Raw genomic sequence first — 12,399 nt, 5'->3', positions numbered from 1 at the left:
TAAGTACAGATCCACGTCATATGTATCAAAGAAAGACAAAAAGGCAAATAGACCAAGCTCATAAACAAAAATAAATGACAAGAATACAAATATTCTATTATCACAGAACAATAACACAATGACGGGATTTTTAAGTTTAAGTACAAAGCCACGTCATATGTATCAAAGAAACGTAAAAAGGTATATAGATAAAGCTCATAAGCAAAAATGAAATACAAGAATACAAAAATTAGCATAGAACAATGACATTGTGTCATTGTTGTATGATAATTTTTGTATTTTTGATTGACGGGATGTACAAATACAAATTCCTGTCAAATGGATATCACCAAAGTACTTTAGCATCAGACAAAATTGATATCCTTTATGTTTTTAGATTTTGTCGGTTCTTTACCTACGATGAGATCAATCATGAAAAGAAAGCAAATCAAAAGGCCTACTTAAAGCCTGCTGAACTATTAAAGTGAATCGAAAACTAATGACGGAACATCTCATACAGCGGGGTTTTTTAAATGGCGAAAAGATACCACAGAAGCAAGGAAAAAAGAAAAGCTTCTATTCATGACTGATCAACAATGGTCCTCAAAATCTAAATAAAAGCTAAAAAAAAATTGTGCTGCACAAACCCAATCAAACAGATAGGCACTCCGAAATGGTATATTTTTTGGTATAATTCGTTGTTGACTGAGCTTTTCAATTCACATTTTCAGTTTACTGTTTAGTGACTTTGCGTTTTGCATTTACTTTCGTTTCTATTTATGAAATTATTAAATGTGAATTCAAGAAAGTCGGCTATCATGTAAAGTTCAAGATTAGGTTAAGGTCAAGGATCAGTAAATACACCAGTCCATAGATTTTTTCAAAATTTAGAACTCTATTAGATATTGAAAATATACATCAGAAAATGTAAAAAAAAAGTATATGTCACCGACTTCGTTTTCAAGAAAAATCCAGTTTTAAAATGGTCCCAGAGGGTACTAAATTACATTGAATATATAGGGTAAATCTATATTTTCCTTCTACAATTTTCGGTTTCTGGTATAAATCACGAGAACCGCTCCATAGAATTTTTTTTTAAATCAATACTTTTTTCTTCTTTGTCTTACGAATTAAATGATATTAAAAAAAAATATGGTCACCGACTTCGTTTTCCCTGTAGAAGCGACGCAAACACAACATTTTGGCCAAAAAAAACCCATCAAAATTCGTGACGTCGTAATTTTTATTACATAACGTCAAGTTATCATGCTTATAATTTCCAACGTTCTTCGTGTTGATTATGCACGATGATTATGTGTTTCGTATTGATAGATTCTTTTTATCATAAGAGTCTGGATAATTATCATAAATTTTTATTTAGTATTACCAATATTCTTTATTCTTTATATTTTAGCACCCCATTAATCACTTTTTATTTTTATTTTATTTTTTGCATTTTATTCTGCAATTTTTGCCCATTATTCTGTATTCCGTAAACCCCTCTTTTATGGAACATGTTAAAAAGAAATTATACGTTGTAAAAAATGTGGTACATATATGTTCATTAATAATATACATACCTAAAACAATTACTAATTCAGACAAAAATACGTTTTAAGTACATGAACGCAAAAATGGTAAAAACTTAAAAATAGAAATCATCAGGGTTACTGTCAACAAGTTGACGCAATAAAAGATGTAATTGAAGCTATATTTTTTATGCCCCCTTCAACTACCCTTGTACGTCTATCCGTCCGTCATTCCATCTGACCGCCCGTCCTTCCGTCCGTCCGCCCCTTCAGGGGCGGATCCAGCCATTTTAAAAGGGGGGGGGTCCTAACCCAGGACAAAGGGGGGGGGGGGGGGGGGGGGGTTCCAACTACATGTCCCCATTCAAATGCATTGATCGTCAAAAAAAAGGGGGGGTTCCAACCCCCTGAACCCCCCCTCTGGATCCGCGCCTGCCCTTTATAATTTAAAGTTATTCCGCAAAACATCTACAGTTTGTATCATGGAACGTACTTTGCTGTCTGTTTGCATGTGGTCAAGGTTTTGATCTTTTTTAATATTTGCTGTAATGAGAGACAGTTGAACTTTGTCATTTTTGGGTAACGAATTCATAAATCTCTTAGACTATCTTGTAAGTCATCTGTTTACACTTTTTATCCGTTCCGATAATGATTTGGCCACTTTTGAAAAAAAAAAACGGATTTTTTAGCAGCGGAACATGTAATAGCTTGTGTTTTGGTACTATATCAGTACAGAACGTGTTCTGTCCATATACTGCTGCTTAATATCGCATATATAAACAAACATTATATCAATGATTCTACAAATTCTTGAAAGAGTGTCGTGTAGTTATTAATACATCTTCAAGTTAACAAGTAAAACACGCAGACAAACTGTCATCTTTGTTATTATCTTTTTTTCCAGGACAAAGGGGGGGGGGGGGGTTCCAACTACATGTCCCCATTCAAATGCATTGATCGTCAAAAAAAGGGGGGTTCCAACCCCCGGAACACCCCCCCCCCCCCCCCCCCTCTGGATCCGCGCCTGCTATAGTATATTTGAGATGCTACTTTCAGATAGGGTACATTTTTTTTTATTCGGTTAATTTTTACCCAAATATATATATATATAACAATACCTTTGAGAAGACAACCATACGAATCAATACTATTAGGATACTAAGCCATGTATAAATCTTCAAACCATATACTATTTATACATTTATCTATTTAAAGATTTGTGTTCTATTTTTAACATCGAAATTGCGGACGTGAAAGAAAACACCATTACAAGAAAAAAAAAAACCGTTAGAATACAAAATGTAGCGATGGATTAATGATCGTGAAACATCATTTTTGTTTATTTTTAATTTGTTATAGTCTAAAAACTGTGTATGAATATTAAACTATTGTTCCAGCCGTGAACAAGGTTAATTGATTTAAGTGTATTATAGTTTAGTGCCATCTATGACTGACTGACAGCAGCGGCGAATTTATGACCAGTATTAGTTTGTGTGGTTCATTTCCTTTTCTCTAATTTGAAAATATTTTTACTTGTTCCGACTGGTGTGATAATTTTCAAAATATGGGATAAATAGTCTTACCGTACAATACTAAGTTTTTGAATCTTTAGTATTAATGTCCCAAACTTGCACCCCTTCTGCTTATTTTCTGCTAGACGATGTCTTTTCCCAGTGAATATAAGGTTTTTGAAAGGACAGTTTTGACATACAACATATAGAATACTTCCGAGACCACACTGTTTTTTCTCATCACAATTAAGTAGTGAGCAACAGTTTTCACACTTGTTTTAACATGTTTAACTGGTCGGCAGATATGGGCGTTTTTCAATAAAAGCGTACATTTCAGACCTAAAAAAAAATGGAAAATCAACTTGTCTAAAATTTAATTTCAAGAGTTATTTTGAATACCTCTATAATAGACCTGTTTGTAAACAAAAAGTGCAATCTTAAATATTCTTTAAAATGATATTATTTTCATAATTTGTGTACTGTTTCGTAGGGGACTTTTGTCTTTGTCCCCTACGAAACTTCTTCTAAACACACATATTTTTTGCAATTTTAAATGTCTCCTATAGACATTCCAGTTTGTTTACTTTAAATACTAGAAAAATATAAAAAAATTTCTGAATTAGAAAATCATTTTCATCGATAAAGATTAGACAGTACTTCACATATGAAGGTTCAACTCATGTTACGTAGTGGATATTTTGATGCGTTTCGTAGTGGACAAAACCATTTCGTAGTGGACAAAAAGTTTCGTAGTGGACATCAACCCTATTATATGTTAATAAAAACTTAATAAAAATTACATGAAACTAACCCTTGTTATTTGTTTTGCACGAATATAATTGAAAAAAGATTAAAAAAAGACTCCATGGTAGTGGTAGTGTCCACTACGAAACGTTTTTCTCCCATACTTGTTTCGTAGGGGACCGTTTCGTAAGGGACGTATTCGCATGCTTTATTTTTTCCCCACAATCCCTATATTGTAATAGTAACAAGACTGATTGTATTCATCAAAGCATTTATCAAGCTGTACACTGATATTTTTTTCATAATTTTAAAACCAGATACTGAAGGAGATTTGACCCGTTTCGTAGGGGACATTATCAAAAATACGGTATCACTCTGGTCCATTTGATGTGCTCAATTTTTCTTACCAACAATTTAATTGCCGTTATAAAAGTATCACTTCTTTTGTAAGACCCTAATGTTTATATCTCTTGCAAACAAAAATTACATTGATTTTATAAACCTGTTTATTGGCAAATTTTAATGACTTCGTTTCGTAGTGGACAATTTGTGAGGGACACACCTTCTCAAATTAAAAAACCTATATTAAAAGCTGTTTATTAGAATATGTTGGCTCTGAACATACTTTTGAATTATTAAAGAACTTATGTAAAGTAAAAAAAACATTAATTTCTAAAAAAAATTACGATATTTTAGAGTATGAATGTTGGACAGGCGGTCTAGGGACATGCCATTTTGGTTGTTTTGGACCATTCAGGAGTCAATATCTTATCAATCCCTCTAAAAAATAAACTGTTTCTTTGCTTAAAAATGTTAAATCTAATTCAATGTACTGACTGCACAAAAAATTACTTGCAAAGATCAAACACATTTTTTTTAAAGTGGCTAGGACAAGAAAATACGTTTTTATTGAAAAACGCCCATATATACAAACTCTACCACCATACGTCCTGATTTTCATTTTGAAGATCGTCTTCAGGACTGTTTTCATATTCATTTTCAATTTTTAATTTTAGATAAACAAGTTCATTCTCATAGAAGTTACATACTTTCCGTCAAAATCGTTGACGTTGTCCCATCGAAAAGTCGCCGGGTGCAATTTTTACATTGCAAATCTGGTCAAAGGGACGTAATTCGTACAAAACGTCGCAATATTTCGCGGAATCCGCTAGACGGCGTTCATTTACTGTTACTTGACCTTAAAGATCAACCGTACTAAATTAACTCAACATAGATACCAGGATTAAAATTTTATATTTACGCCAGACGTGCGTTTCGTCTACAAAAGACTCACCAGTGACGCTCGAATCAAAAAACGTTTTAAAGGCCAAATAAAGTACGAAGTTGAAGAGCATTGAGGACCAAAAATTCCTAAAAGTTTTTCCATATACAGCTTAGGTAAATAGTTATCAAAAGAACCAGGATTATAATTTTATACGCCAGACGCGCGTTTCGTCTACATAAGACTCATCAGTGACGCTCAGATCAAAATAGTTCAAAAAGCCAAATAAATACAAAGTTGAAGAGCATTGAGGACTCACAATTCCAAAAAGTTGTGCCAAATACGGCTAAGGTAATCTACTCCTGGGGTAAGAAAATCCTTAGTTTTTCGAAAAATTCAAAGTTTTGTAAACAGAAAATTTATAAAAATGACCATATAATTGATATTAATGTCAACACCGAAGTGCTGACTACTGGGCTGGTGATACCCTCGGGGACGAAACGTCCACCAGCAGTGGCATCGACCCAGTGGTGTAAATAGTTATCAAAAGAACCAGGATTATAATCTATTCCTGAGGTAGAAAATCCTTAGTTTTTCAAAAATTCAAAGTTTTGTTAACAATTAAAATATATATAATGATGAACATATCAATGATAACTCAAGTCAACACAGAAGTTCTGACTACAGGGCTGGTGATACCCTCGAGGAAATAAATCTCCACCAGCAGTGGCATCGACCAAGTGGTTGCAAATAAACTCATCATAGATACGTGTACACTCTGTATCTTTCTCTTATTGTAAGATTGATCTATAGTTTCGATTGCCCGTAAAACAGTTATGTACACCCTGGTCCATCGAATAGGTCATTAATTTATTAATTTCCACTTTAGTTATGTTGATATCGTTAATTTACACAGTTTAAAAAGTAATGGATATCAAAATAAGACACAGGAGTTCTATGTACATATGAAACAAAGAGCAAATCGCAGACTTAACAAGCTGATTTCATTATGAGTGTCAAAGGATGCCTTCGACGGTGGCGTAGGCGAAGGAAGCAACTCAATTTACAAAAAAAACCCCGAAGATATTTAATGTCTGGGTTGTTGGCTCTTTCCAACGAACGAATTTTAAACCGCTATCATTCTACAACTAGTTATGTATTGATATATCTAGCGCAGGCAAACATCCGTCCAATTCACATTGGTCCCACTACCGCGCATGAGAAACAAAAGTATCCAGCTACTTTAAAGTATTTGTTTGACCTCATCCTTTTAACCAAACAAGTCCATCACGAGAAAAGTATGTTCTACTGCAGAAGAAGTGTATAAGGACATTCTACAGCACAAGACATCTTTAGAATAAATACGATGAAAACGGGCAAGTAATCAGCATCCACCCTAACATCTATCAATTCAAAATTAAACTCTATCCGCAAAACGTGTATTATTCTTACGGGTTCTACAGATAATTGTACAAATTCGATCATAACTGAACTCCAACTGAAGGTTAATTCAAATAGGGGAAGTCTAGAAAAACTGACAACATCAAGCGGTAACAACGAATGAAAAAAACCTGTCATATTCTTGACTTGGTACAGCATTTCCAAAGAAGAAACATGTGGATTAAACCTGCTTAATAGCTAGCTTGACCTCCTACTTGCATGACAGATATTTATACAGTTCCAATATATTGACATACGTGTCCGTTGGTTGATTATGGGAACTATATCAACACCATGTTGTTTTTAAACATTTTAGTGTGTCTGCCAATTATTTTGAAAAATTTAGAGAAGATATTCTCCAATTGTATTTTTTTACATTGATGGTCATATATAACATTATATAAGATAGAGGCAAGAGTAGATAACCGATTTTAGAATCTCACATATCAATTCAGAATTATACAAATCAAAGTAAAAAAAAAAAAAACCTGAGGGAATCGCTGAAATTTCAATCAGATCAATCGAGACCGGGTACACGAAAAATAAGGATATTAAGACAAGTGCGACATTTTATGAGTCAAAAGAAGATCATTTCACAATCTCCTATTTCAGTCGTTACAAATTGTAAAAACACTTTTTAAAAACAGTTATTAACATGATATATATAAGTGACAATACAGAAGTCCGGACTTATTTATACTGTTCTTACCTATCACTATCAAACATATAAGTATAATTACATTTTTCAGCGCCATGCTCGTACGAATTTAAAGCATTTCTGTACTAAATTCATTAGTATAAATAATGACAAACTCTAACATAGATTCCGCTGCTCACATTGACTTTTTATTTTCCCTATCAAACACTGTGTATACGTATTAACATCAGTTTAATATAATGTAATTACAACATTCTAATTTAATTTTTCACACAACAGATTGCCAAACTCATCATTTGAGGTAAACATGAATAACACTCTATATTATCCATATTTATCAATATGCCACTAAACGAAACATAGTTCTTTGTTGTTACTGTGATCCACTTCAACGAAATTGAAAGCTTAAACATTTCTTTTTCAAGAGGGACGAAAGATACTAGAGGGACAGTCAAACTCACAAATCGAAAATAAACTGACAACACCATGGCTAAAAATGAAAAAGACAAACAGACAAACAATAGAACACATGACACAACATAGAAAACTAAAGAATAAGCAACACGAACCCCACCAAAAACAAGGGGTGATCTCAGGTGCTCCGGACGGGTAAGCAGATCCTGCTCCACATGTAGCACCCGTCGTGTTGCTCATGTTATAACAAATCCGGTAAATAATTCAGTATGGCACATTCATGAAAGGGAAGGGGATTGTAGTGACGACGTAAGGAACATATCCGATATCATTTGTGAAACGGTTATTTCATAACGGTCAACCAACTCGTGATGGCGTCCGTAAAATTTACGAAGGGATGATTTCAACTTCACCATTTGGAACTCTTGGTTTTAATCGCTTCCTTGTGAGCAGCAACCCTCTATCAAGAAAATCACGATAGGAAATGCAAGCACAGGAATATTGTATCAATTGGGAGATACATACCCCGTATGCAGGTGCTGCTGGAATGTTGCTACCTAGAAATGGAAAGTTCACAATTGGAAAGCTGAAATCATCTCTTTTGTCGTAAAGTTCTGTTTTCAACCGACACTCATTGTCAATTTATAGATGTAAGTCAAGATATGAGGCCAACTTATAATTAACTGTATCTGTTGTATCCGTTATCTCTAGTTCGATCGGATAGATGCATTCAACATAGTCACCGAATTTTGAATTATTTAGTGAAAGAACATCATCTATATAGAGGAAAGTAGAGTTAAAGGATATTACTATCTTCTTATCTTTCTTCCTAAGAAATTCCTGTATGAAGTCAGCCTCATAATAATAAAGAAACAAGTCAGCAAGAAGAGGGGCACAATTGGTTCCCATTGGAATGCCAACAGGATGTTGAAAAATACGTCCTCCGAACGTAACAAATATGTTGTCAATCAAGAAATCAAGCATCTTGATAAAATCAGTTTCAGAGAATTTTTTGTTTGAATCAAAGTGATCCTTTGCAAAGTAGGATTTATCCCTCCCTAAGACAAGATACTTGTACCTACGTTGGTCAGTCTTTTTAATGAAACAAAGCAATACCAACTCTTTCGATTTGTCTTTTAGTTTGGAATGCAATACTTGTGTAAAGTGTAGAAAATCAAAAATGTTTTAATACTATTGCAAGATGAAAGAGAGTTATATTGTATGTACTCTAAAAGATCTTTGGAATTTTTTAGTATCCACATCTGATTCACGCCACCTCTAGAATAGGCAGTTTCACAATAACTTTGAAGCCCAAGTTTGATTGCTGATAGAGTAGATGTTAACAGTTTAGAAAGAGGTTTCGTGGAGCACTTGGAAGACCCAGCAATATACCGTTGTTTGTAAGGACATTTATGTAGTTTAGGTATCCAATGCAGTGATGGAAGATCCCGTTCTTCATCTTTAGTTGAAATTCAAGAGGAACATAGAACAGACCAATGATTATCCAGGATTTCCTCTTTGGTAAGTGTCGTGAGGGTATTTGTTGAATTTCCAAGTGAATTGTCAATAGCTAATTCGTTTATCAAGCAGTTAATGTAATGAGTTTTACAGACAAAAACGATGTTGTTTGGGGCTTTATCCGCGGGGACAACAACATATTTGTCATGGAGGTACGATAGGTGTTTTGCAACATTCTGGTCTTTAAAGATTGACTTAGCAAGGGCATTGATAGACCGATTCAGTCTCTAAATTCTGATTTCTATCAACGACCATTCGGAAAGAGTGTCTACGTCTTCCTTCTAGCACATAAAAGAACACCACATTTGATCATCAAAGGATTTCACGTGCATGTGTTATCCCTATAACTAAATATTAAACCACAAGAACTCGTTTTACAACAAAATACTTTTATATTTAAGACAAGGGGATTCCTAATTTAAACAAATATTTTCATAAAAAAGTAAAATAGCAAAAATACCGAACTCTAAGGAAAATCCAAAATCAGAAAGTTCTAATCAAATGTCAATAACAAAAGCTCAAAAACATCATACAAGGGCACATTTCAAAATATATTGCAGTTGTAATGAACGATGTAATGTTTTCTGGTAAATATAAGACATTTCCATCAATTAATCATCCTTGCAAATGTATAAAATGTAATGATATAGTATTACTTAAAGGGCCACTAGCTGTCAAATTCATGTTCACCGTAAAACATTTATCAAAAATTTTAAAAGTCTAAAACAAACAGTCAACAGGGCACTGACATGAATTTACGTAGCTTTGTTTCGTGTGTATTTTAGTCTAGACGCCATCTGATTAACTATCGAGTTGACCTCTAAAGTCATCCGATGACCATATAAGCGATGTTAACATAAATATCAATATAACTAGATTAAGCAAACTCGTGCTGTTGGAATTATCTAGGTCTATTTTATTTCATATTATAGATGAAAATAAATGTTTATCATCGTTTTTACCTGTATAAGAATGATTTTTTGTGGATCGAATCAGTCAATCAAATGATTTACCTTTGTTTCACTTTCAATGTTGACATTCTTTTCCTTTAAATAACTCAACACATACAATTCATGTGTTATTCATCTCAAGCTAATGGGTTAAATCGAAGTTCACATGAGTACGGATTCAATGAGGTAGAATTATTCACTTGTAAGTGAATAATTCACAATCAATGTTGTTTAGCTTATTTTGACAAAATTTTCCTTAAGCGAATTATTATTTCACTATTTGCATTTTATTAATGATTGAGCAAAAGAAATAATATATTAGATTGTTTATATATCTCGTAGCTAGTGCCCCTTTAAGGTCCAATATATATGAAAAGTTTGATTTATTTCGAAAGTGTAAACGATTATTTCAAGTATCAATTTCATTACAATGTCTTTATCGATGTTTTAACAAACTCATCGATTTTAAACATCCATTAACATGTTTAAGGCTAAGGTGAAATGCTGGTCCAAGGTAAACAATAGAACACATTAATTTATCACTACTATAATTTGCAGAACTCAGACACATTGAATCGACATTTTGACAAAATATGATAACTACCACTGTTTACTAATCAAAGAGAAGCAATACAATTGGTATTATTATCTTTTCATATGGGATTTCATAACACCTACAAAATTATACTGATGATTTAATTTATTAAACGTGTTGTTTTATATTTTTAATATACCATTTCAAAATTAAATGTCGATATGTTATATACTCAAAATATTTAGGCCAAGGTCTACACAAAATATACAATTAAACGGGTCTTAAAAAACCCAATTATCTACCTGTGAATGTTTGTGTCGTAACTATACATATTTGATTTATTGTATACGTATGTTTTGTTCCATTTTAGTATATAGTTAAACGACTAAGGTAAGAGTCTACAAATATAGTGAAAAGTGTTTGCCTTTTTCCCTAATCGAAAATGCGTTAATATTCATACAAAACACATTTTATTTACGTCAATTTAAAATTCTAACGCGATCAGCCATTTTTTTTAAGATGATGTTTTCGCTATTGAAATCCATTTTTTATATTATAAAATGATTGTCTCTCTCTTTAAAGCTATGCTATTTCTTTTCGAACGGATCTATTATTATTATTATTATTATTATTATTATTATTATCATTATTATTATTATTATTATTATTATTATTATTATTATTATTATTATTATTACAATTTTTCTATAGCGCTAAATCTAAAACAATATTACTCAAAGCGCTTTACATCACATGTTAAACGAAATATACACACAGACAGTGATAAAAATATAAAACATGAACACACAAAATAAATATTTAAGTGTTAAAACTTTCCTAGATAAAAGGATTAATAATGTGGAAATTTTTACAAAAAAGTGGAATATATATATCAATGAATCAAAATAAAATTATACTGAATAAAGTTGGAAAAATAAAATAGCCAAAAAAGTCTAAAATAAGATTGCTATTAAAAATTATCAAATATAAGTTAAAAATTTGAAAACGTATTCAAAAGATGAAAAAGGAATATTACCATGTAAAAATATAATTACTGAAATGAAAAAAAAATATGTGTGCTACTAAAAACATACAATGTACATATTATAAATGAAACATATCTCTATTATAGCTAATGAATGCACCAAGATCACAACTGTGAGTGTGCTTAAGAAGAAATTATGTATAGTACAATATCTGGACTAACAAGGTAGGGCCTGTAACATAAAACTAATAGGTAAAGATGTACTTCCTTGATTTCGCGCATTAAAGCACATATAAAATATCCAGAAAAATATGGTTCAAATAGATTGACTAACGTTTCACTAAAATGATTTTTCATTGATAGTTGAAAAATAAAGATAAGTCTGGCTAACGTATTTAAATGTATATCCATACGTGTTGGTATCCACATATAAATACATTAATTACACTTCCAAGGAGGTGACAATATAAAAATAGGGAGATGCGGTACGATGCCGAGTAGATAACTATCCAACAGAGTTCAAATGACGTGATTATAAGCAATTATGGGTCACAGTAGTTACGGTCTGTAACAATGAGAAAAACCAAAAACTGTAAAGTCTTCTATAAATTTCTGCAAATATTGTTTATAACAAGAATTGAATTATCTATAATTCAGTTACAAGATAAACATGTTTAGCTTAGTAGGAATACGGTAATGTGTAAGTGGTATAGGCCAATGACCAAAGCTCCCAAATGATACAGAAAATTCGCTCAGTTTTTTCTAAGAGGTAGATATAAAACAATAACAGATATCCTTTGGCCTGGGTTAAGCTACTATTTCCTTTAAAAAAAAACAAAGACTAAACCGGCGGAGGAAATTTTAGCGCATTGATAGGATTTGTGAGGGGGAAAAAATCGGACGTTTAAGCGCCA

The 12,399-nt window shown here is 32.4% G+C and overlaps 1 protein-coding gene across 1 annotated transcript in view; it reads left to right on the top strand.

Moving 5' to 3' along the window:
• Window positions 1-11,630: 11,630 nt before the first annotated feature.
• Window positions 11,631-12,399, top strand: part of LOC139500592 (antiviral innate immune response receptor RIG-I-like) — a 42,424-nt gene continuing 41,655 nt past the window's right edge. Inside the window, exon 1 of the mRNA XM_071289347.1 lies at window positions 11,631-11,710. The gene's annotated coding sequence lies outside the window, so the exon portion shown is untranslated. The remainder of the gene's footprint in view (window positions 11,711-12,399) is intronic.

This window comes from Mytilus edulis, chromosome 13, assembly GCF_963676685.1.
Source record: "Mytilus edulis chromosome 13, xbMytEdul2.2, whole genome shotgun sequence".
Classification (NCBI taxonomy): Eukaryota; Metazoa; Mollusca; class Bivalvia; order Mytilida; family Mytilidae; genus Mytilus; species Mytilus edulis.
This window is presented reverse-complemented; position numbering and strand designations above follow the sequence as displayed.